Source organism: Chiloscyllium punctatum, chromosome 7 (genome assembly GCF_047496795.1).
Source record: "Chiloscyllium punctatum isolate Juve2018m chromosome 7, sChiPun1.3, whole genome shotgun sequence".
Taxonomy (NCBI): domain Eukaryota; kingdom Metazoa; phylum Chordata; class Chondrichthyes; order Orectolobiformes; family Hemiscylliidae; genus Chiloscyllium; species Chiloscyllium punctatum.
Window position 1 is genome coordinate 55079835 of NC_092745.1, and position 8726 is coordinate 55088560.

General features: G+C 39.7%; 1 protein-coding gene across 1 annotated transcript in view; it reads right to left on the bottom strand.

The window, feature by feature from the left end:
• LOC140479660 (discoidin domain-containing receptor 2-like) overlaps positions 1–6675 on the bottom strand; it is a 155610-nt gene extending 148935 nt beyond the window's left edge. The window contains exon 1 of the mRNA XM_072573604.1: positions 6487–6675. The gene's annotated coding sequence lies outside the window, so the exon portion shown is untranslated. The remainder of the gene's footprint in view (positions 1–6486) is intronic.
• Between the last annotated feature and the right edge of the window lie 2051 nt (positions 6676–8726).

The following is an 8726-nucleotide window of genomic DNA, read 5'->3' on the forward strand; positions in this document are numbered from 1 at the left end:
GATAGGATAAATAGACAAAGTCTTTTCCCTGGGATCGGGGAGTCCAGAACTAGAGGGCATAGGTTTAGGGTGAGGGGGGAAAGGTACAAAAGAGACCCAAGGGGCAACTTTTTCACGCAGAGGGTGGTATGTGTATGGAATGAGCTGCCAGAGAATGTGGTGGAGGCTGGTATAATTGCAACATTTAAGAGGCATTTGGATGGGTATATGAATAGGAAGGGTTTGGAGGGATATGGGCTGGGTGCTGGCAGTTGGGACTAGATTGGGTTGGGATATCTGGTCGGCATGGACAGGTTGGACTGGAGGGTCTGTTTCCATGCTGTACATCTCTATGACTCTAACCTCTGTTAACAAAACAATTATCCATTGTTTGCTTAAATCTACAAATTACATAATAGTGTGGGCTCTTACCTTCTATTTTCTGGCTGAATGGCTGGATCACCTTTGTACATAGATCAAGCTTTGACTTTTGCTATTTGCAGGATCTTGTTGTACATGTTGGATTCTGTTTTTACTTGAATAGTAGCTGCAGCAGACCAAATGTTACCTTATTTACTATGAAGTATATTGGAAGGATCTAATGTTAGTACTCTGCTCTATAAATGTAAGTTGTTTCTTTCCAACTGGGAATTGACCATTTTATACATAAAGTAAAAAATATTATGCTCGTAGGATGAATTAAATGGTTATCTGTTTTAATTCATAGCAATGAAATTATGTTGGCAGTCGTGATTCAAATTGAATTGGGCTCATCAATGAAATGATGTCTTTTAACAAGCTTTAAAATGTTTCAGAATAACTTCAAAATATAACATGTTCAGAACTACAAATTAATTTTTACAGTCATTATGTTATTGAGAACTTTAGCTTTATACTGCCTAATGTGGTGTTCCAAAGACTGATCCCTCATTCTGCTGAGTTTCCAATCTATGGGAGAGTGTGGGGAACATCTTGGTGGGGAGTGGACTTCTTTCCATACAAGGGAAAGATGAAATAAAACTCTTAAGTTGCTATGCTCAGATCACTTCAGCCTGTTTTCAACTGAGACAGAAAATAAGATTCCTACACCGGTAAAACAAAATTAACTTGATTGAATATTGCTGCTTCAAAACTAGTATTTATAAGGCACCTTTACAAAACTAAAATATCTCAATGTCTTTCACAGGAGAGTAATCAGGAAAAACATTGATGCTGACTTAAGCTAATTAGGTGTGAGATTTTAAAAACCAATAACTATCATTTCCTCCACAATATCTCAAAGCGCTTCACAGCCAAAGCAGTATTTTAGAAGCAAGGTCACTGTTGTAATGATGGCAACATGGCTGCCAATTGTAAACAGCAAAGCCTCAAACAGTAATTAAATAACTGGCAAGATTTTTTTTTGGTGTTGTATGCAGGATAAATACTGGCTGGCTCTATGGGAGAGATCCCTTTTTCTTTGAATAGCGGTACCAAATCTTTTACTTCCATCAGACAAGGCAGATAGCTTAATGTGGAGAAAGTGCGTACTGCAGATCAGAGTCAACAGTCAGGTGCTGGAAAAGCTCAGCAGATCAGGCAGCATCCGAGGAGCAGGAGAATCGGCGTTTCGGGCAAAAGCCCTTAATCGGGAATGAGGCTTGTCAGCTGAGGGAGTGGAGAGATAAATGGGAGGGGGGTGGGGCTGGTGCTGGGGCTGGGAGGGAGGTCACTGAGAGTGCAATTAGGTAGATGAAGGTGAGGGTAATGGTGATAGTTGGAGAGGAAGGTGGAGCAGATAGGTGGGAAGGAGGATCGACAGGTAGGACAAGTCATGAGGGCAGTGCCTAATTGTAAGGTTAGACCTGGAATAGCTTAATGTCTCAACACAGCATCTCCAATAGCATAGCCAAAGATGGCAGTGTGACAACTTTCTAACTCAGTGACAAAAGTGCTGCCAACAAGCCAAGCTGGCAGTGCTGTCCAATTCATGTGATTGGCCTGAATGGAATATCAGACCATGCTTTCAACTTTGTTTTCTATTATGATATCAAGTACAGTTAATACAAACTGATCAGATTATTTAATCACTTTTGGACCTACCAGCACTTCCTGTTCTAGTTGCTCAGTCTATACGGTTTAACAAGAAAAACATTGCCAGTTCTCAGAACAATCACTTCATATCTGGAACAGGAAATCCCAGTTGTTCCAGTACAGCAGTTGTGGTAATCTAATTGATTGCTGTGATTGATAGCTTTAGACCATGGCATTTAAAAACAAAAGGTAAATTAAAAGCATCCTGTCCAAACAGTCATGAAAGTGACAGAAATTATAAACCTAATAGTGATAAAAATAGATTTCATGTGAAGATTAATCCATATAATTTGATCTGAAAGTTTGAAATTCTTTTTTCACAAATCACGATACTAATTCAAAATGAACACATCTGGAATGAATTTGCAAATGCAGTAAGAGCTAAATAACTATTTGAGCAACTGATGAACAAGAGGCAAGTTCAGGTTTAAATCTTCAAGTGAATAACATTCTCACATTTAAACTACAAAATTGTAAAAGGTAACTGTTCTGACAGTAGGCCTCTTCCAGGGGAACAATTAGTAACAGCTCAGGTAAAGTTTGGAAAGAGATTATTATAGGTTGCTATTTACAATGTGGACAAGTTGCATATTTTTCAGCCCAATGCAGCCTACTCTATAGACATTGTTCCCTTTAGTAGATTTTCATCAGCTTATCTTTCGTGAAGCTCCTGTTTGATTCCATCCAGCCTGGTTTTTGCTTTCATTGCAGCACTGCTAAGCTCAAAACATTATTTTACTTTGAACTCAGTCTTGGCAGACTGTGTTTAACATCAAACCAATGAATGATAACAACATTCTCCATTTCAGAATTGCAAGTGATGAAGGGAGACATGCATAATGCATTCTGCTCCCTTGCCACTGACTCAGTATGAGGTACTTCTAACTTAAGTCACTGTGCATGAAGGCCGTGGGATCCCAGTTTTACATACCAACCAATACTAATTAAATAGTTAGTTGCTTGTTTGGACTGGCACTGACTTGATGGTCTGGAAGGCCATTTTTCTGTGCTGTAGACCTCTATGACATAATATTACTCTCCACTAATCCACAATCATCATTGCATCTGATCTCCTCAGCTACCTGAGAGGCAGAGTACATTAAAATTGTCCTTTATCATTCCTTGCCTCTGGGATTGATGAGGGATGACAGTAACTATTAGATAAAGTACTACAGCTTATTGCCATATAAACATTTCAATGGCTCATTATGTCATCAATTAATTTCCCCTTTGGAAAACAAAATTGAAAATGGAGTATATTTTTACTGCAATACTTATCAAGGGCAACTATGGCATTGGTAACTTCTCTTCCTCTGGGTTAGGAGTTCCAGCTTCAAGTACTACTCCTCAAAGTGTGTCGTAATGTCTCTAAATGAGTTGATTAGAAAACATTTAAACCCAATATTCATAGCAGTGCATGACAAGAGAATGAATAGATTGCTATTTTGCGCTAAGGAGTAGGCAAGATGATACTCCTTGCTAAATAGTAATAAAAAAAGCTGGAAAGATTGAACAGATCAGGTAGCATTCATAGATAGAGAAACAGAATTAAACATTTCAACTCAATGACCATGATGAAAATGTTGGGAAGAATCTTCTGCAAGGTGACAAACTCAGAGATGAGAAGGACAATGAATTGGGCAGAGTAACCACCTGAACAGGAAGGTTCAAGGCCACTTCCCATTTTACTGCCCATTGAGATTCTTTAACTGAGATAAAATACTACGCATGCTGGAAATCTGAAACGTAAACAAAAATTTCTTGAAATAGCTCTGCATGCCTGGTAGCATGTGTGGAGAGAAAGAATGTTTATGGTCAGATTGTCTTGAGGCACTGAGGTTTATTAAATCATGAAGGTCATGGATAGGATAAGTAGACAAGGTATTTTCCTTGGGGTGGGGGAGTCCAGAACTAGAGGGCATTTGATTAGGGTGAGGAGGGAAAGATATACAAGGGACCCAAGGGGCAACTTTTTCACACAGAGGGTGGTGTGTGTATGGAATGAGCTGTCAGAGGAAGTAGTGAAGGCTGGTACAATTACAGTATTTAAAAGGCATGGGTGGGTGGGTGTATGCATAGGAAGGGTTTGGTGGGATATGGGCCAGGTTCTGGCAAGTGGGACTAGATTAGGTTAGGATATCTGGTCAGCGTGGATGAGTGGGACCGAAGGGTCTGTTTATCTCTCTGACTCTATGATGAGCTGGTGACAGACTTGTGATGCTTTTACCAGGGAAGGCCTGCTTAACTACAACCTAAACAGGCAGTGGCTAGGCCCTAGGAAGGAAAATTATAAATCTGATTTCCCTGTATCTATTGTTCTCTTTTTAGAATCTTATGATATAGACTATTGGACCCAGGGATTTTATTAGCTTTTAATGCTTTAAGCTTTTCTAATTCTACTGAAATTAATTAACTCACTACCTTAAGTTCTTCACTCATTTGTCCCTGATTTTTCTAGCATTTGACATGTCTTTGCTTGTGAAGACAATTAAAAAAAAAAAATTCTGCCATCTCCCCATTCTCCATGATAATTTATCCTCTCTCTACCTGAAGGGATCACAGATTACTTTAGCTACTCTCCTCCTTGAGTCTTTACTAAATCTTGTTTAATATGCTTCATATTCCTGACTACTTTACAGTGACTTTTTCACTTGCTTTGATCACTTCTTTTTCCTTTCATACACCAATTTAGTTCACTGCACTTCATGCATCATGGCTGCAGATAATAGAAAAGCTAAAAACTGGAATCAAAACTGATAAGTCTTTAACCTAAGAAGGTAGTTGTTCTGTCTTCCACAGACAATTCCTGATTGGTTGTGTATTTCCAGTATTGTTTTAATTGGAGTAAACAGAAGCAGCTGAGGAAATGTTTGATTATTACAAAGTTGAAAGGAGTCAGAAAAGAATGGAAAAAGCTATATTCCTTAGCAGAGTTCTCAATGGCTGGAAGGGTAGATCTAAAAAGTGACTGGTAAAAAGATCAGAGTAAATGAAGAAAATTATTTTCTTCAAAAGATAATTGGAGTCTTGTTAATTGGCTGAAAGGATAGTGGAAGCAGAAACCTTCCACTCATTTAAAAGGTGTCTGGGTATATGTCCCAAGTACTATTATCTCTATGGATCTGGTCCAAATGCTCAAAAATTGGATTAGGCTGGGGTGTTCATTTTTCAGTAGGTGCACACAATGGGGCTGAATGGCTTCCTGGGAAATAAATGTTTTCTGAATATCTGAAGACAAGAAATATGGGAAGAGGACAGAGGTGTGGCAGTGCTTAAATTGTCCCTTAAGAAAGCAAACACAGACATTATGGGTTGAATGGCCTTTTGTTGTGAGGTAAAGATTCTATGATTAGTAATGCAGATACTTTGGACTTGGATAGAGGGTAAAATCATTTGACTTTCAGATTTGTTGAAAAATTAAGGCATTAATCTGACATTAATATAGCACTAATCCCAGCCTGAATCTGTGGGGTCATTAACCAGAAAAATAAGTCATATGCTTGAGGGGTTTTCCAGACCCTCACTAGCCAACTCCAACCATTGTGGGGATTTATGCTTTGGAACAATTCTGGACCTGTAAGTACAGGTTTTCAGTCCAAAGTTACAAAGACACTCAGCAACAATGTGCTGGGAAATTAAAATAAATCTTGTAAAACTAGTTCTACATACACAGAAACACTATTCTGGAGAGTCTATGTATCCTTATTAAACAACTGTATAAATAAGTCATAAGGAAAATACAGCCAATTCATGTAAAAACAATAATACAATTGAAGAAAAGTAGACACAGATTAGGAAAAAAGTTATGAATATACAAATAAGAAACAAGAATAGGGCTCTTGGCCCTTCAAGCCTGCTCCACCATTCAATAAGATCATGGCTGATTTGATTTTAATCACAACTCTACATTCCTACATAGCCTCGATAAACTTTCATCCCTTGGTAATTTGAGAATCTATATATCTCTGACTTTCTTAAAAAAAAAAGATTCTGCATCCACTTTTTTTTTTAAGGCAGAGTATTCTAAATGCAAACAATGCTCTGAGAGGGTTGCACATACAATGTCCATAATTCGAAAGCTTCATGATGCTTGAATGTTAAGAATCAGTGAAATCTGCATCTGGACACACATCAAGCACTGGAGCTCTGGTGCTCTCGATGATCATCTGGTTATGCCTGCCATGCAGACAGCTTAAAAAAAAAGTTGTAGTTTGACCACAAAACTTTTATTTTTTTTTCCACAGTTTTCAGTACTAACGTATCCTTGAAAGGAGAACTACAAAAGATGTGTTTGCTCTTCGTCTTTTGTTGGGTTTTAATTAGCCATGATTTATCTTCACTTCTGTTAAAATGTAGTAAGATATTCCCGGTTTAGACAAAAAGATTAGACATCCAGTACAGAGCTGTCACAAAGGATTTAAAAAGAGAGCTTACCTTTCAGACAAAGACCACTCTCCTCAACATGGGTGTCCAGAATAACTTGTTTAATTGTCTGTCTGAATGTACTACACTGATCTGTCTTTGGTCTGAAGTTTCTTAGAATTCCGTACTTTCTCTGTCACATGAACTAAGCTGATGTAAGATGTGCAGAAAAAAGCTAACATTCTGGACATTCTTGGGAGCCTGCCAGACATCCCAGAATTCCCTAGTAACACAGGCTGTTTCAATTAGAGGTGCTGATTATAACCAATCACAGCAATTTAAACCCATTTTTCTTGGCCTGAGGGATTCTAGCCATTACTGATAACATGCAGTGTATGAAAAAGCACTGTCAGTTCACACATGCAGGAGGCCTTCTTTCTATTAAACGGCTATAACTTCCCAAATCAAATTTTGAAAAAATCAATGACAGCAAATGGGAAAGGAATTGAAACTATGATCTCAGCATTGTGCTTCCCAGTTTCAATTGTATGGATTTTGGTATTAATGCAAACTAAAATTGAACTTCTCCCACTCCTAGAATACATCTGCTGAAAGCAAATACAATGTGGTTTAAATTAACAAACCGTACTTCAACTCTCATGTGATCTTGTATTTTGGAAACAAAATTCTGTTTGTCGAACTGAAGTGCATATTTTTCCCTAATCTGTTATGTAGATAGTTGTAATATTGAAGGATCATGAATTATTTCACTTATAATGGTATCCTTAAAACTGAACAATTTTACATTGAAGTTTCTGGGAGAACAGATTGTAACAGAAACCATAGATGTTCTTTTAACTCCAGCAGATCAAGGAAACTGAGCAAATGGGTGGATGAGGGGGCAGTTAAATTTATTCAGGAAGTTCACCTACAACCTAACGTGGTGCCATTGTCTTTTGTTTTAATCTGAGTAGAGGGAAGGCCATCTGTCTGAAAACAGCAGGCTTTTTAATTTGATGTTCGGGTCAGGAACTGAAGACTCCATCAGTTCTAGATGCTGTTGAGAGTTGTGGACTGAGTTAAGTTGTTGTGGCTTTCATAACTGGTGAGCTAGAAGACCATAAGATGTGGGTCTTAGGTGTGCAGGTTAGGTGAATTGGCCATACTAAATTGCCTATAGTGTTCAGGGATGTGTAGGTTAGGTGCATTAATCGGGAGTAAAAGTAGAGTATTGGGTTGGGGAATAGGTCTGGGTGGGTTACTCTTCAGAGTGTTGGTCTAGACTTGTGCCAAATGGCCTGTTTCCACACTGTAGGGATTCTATGATTTTATGATTCTAAGATATAAGAGCAGAAATAAGCCATCTGGTCCATCAAGGGGAAAAGTGAGGACTGCAGATGCTGGAGATTAGAGTGGAAGAGTGTGGTCCTGTAAAAGCACAGCCGGTCAGGCAGCATCTGAGGAGTAGGAGAGTCGACATTTCAAGTATAAGCTCTTCATCAGGAATAAGGGGGTGTCCCAAGGGGCCTGAGAGATAAATGGGATGGGGTTGGGACAGAACTCTCCTGGTCTTCACCTTCCACCCCATCAACCTCTGGATACATCGCATTATCCTCTGCCATTTCTGCCAGCTACAAACAGACCCCACCACCAGGAATGTATTTCCCTCCCCACCTCTATCCACATTCCGTAAAGACCATTCCCTCTGCGACTCTCTTGTTAGGTCCACACTCCCCCATCAACCCACACTCCCCTCCGGGCACCTTCCCCTGACACCGCAGGAATTGCAAAACCTATGCCAACACCTCCCCTCTCACCTCCATCCAAGGCCCCAAAGGAGCCTTCCACATCCATCAGAGATTCAACTTCACTTCCACACGTCATCTACTGTATCTGTTGCTCTCGATGTGGTTTCCTTTACATTGGGGGCGACAGGATGCCGACTTGTGGAACATTTCAGAGAATATCTCCGGGGCATGCACAAAACAACTCCACCATCCCATGGCTGAACACTTTAACTCCCCCTCTCACTCCACCAAGGACATGCAGGTCCTGGGCAGCCTCCATTGTCAAACCCTAATCACCTGACGCCTAGAGGAAGAACGCTTCATCTTGTGCCTTGGGACCCTCCAATCACATGGGATTGATGTGGATTTTACAAGATTCCTCAATTCCCCTCCCCAACCTTATCCAAGATCCAACCTTACAACTTGGCACCGCCCTCTTGATCTGTCCTACCTGTCCATCTTCCTTGCCATCTATCCACCCCATCCTCCTCTCCGACCTATCACCTTCACCCCTAACTTCAGCTA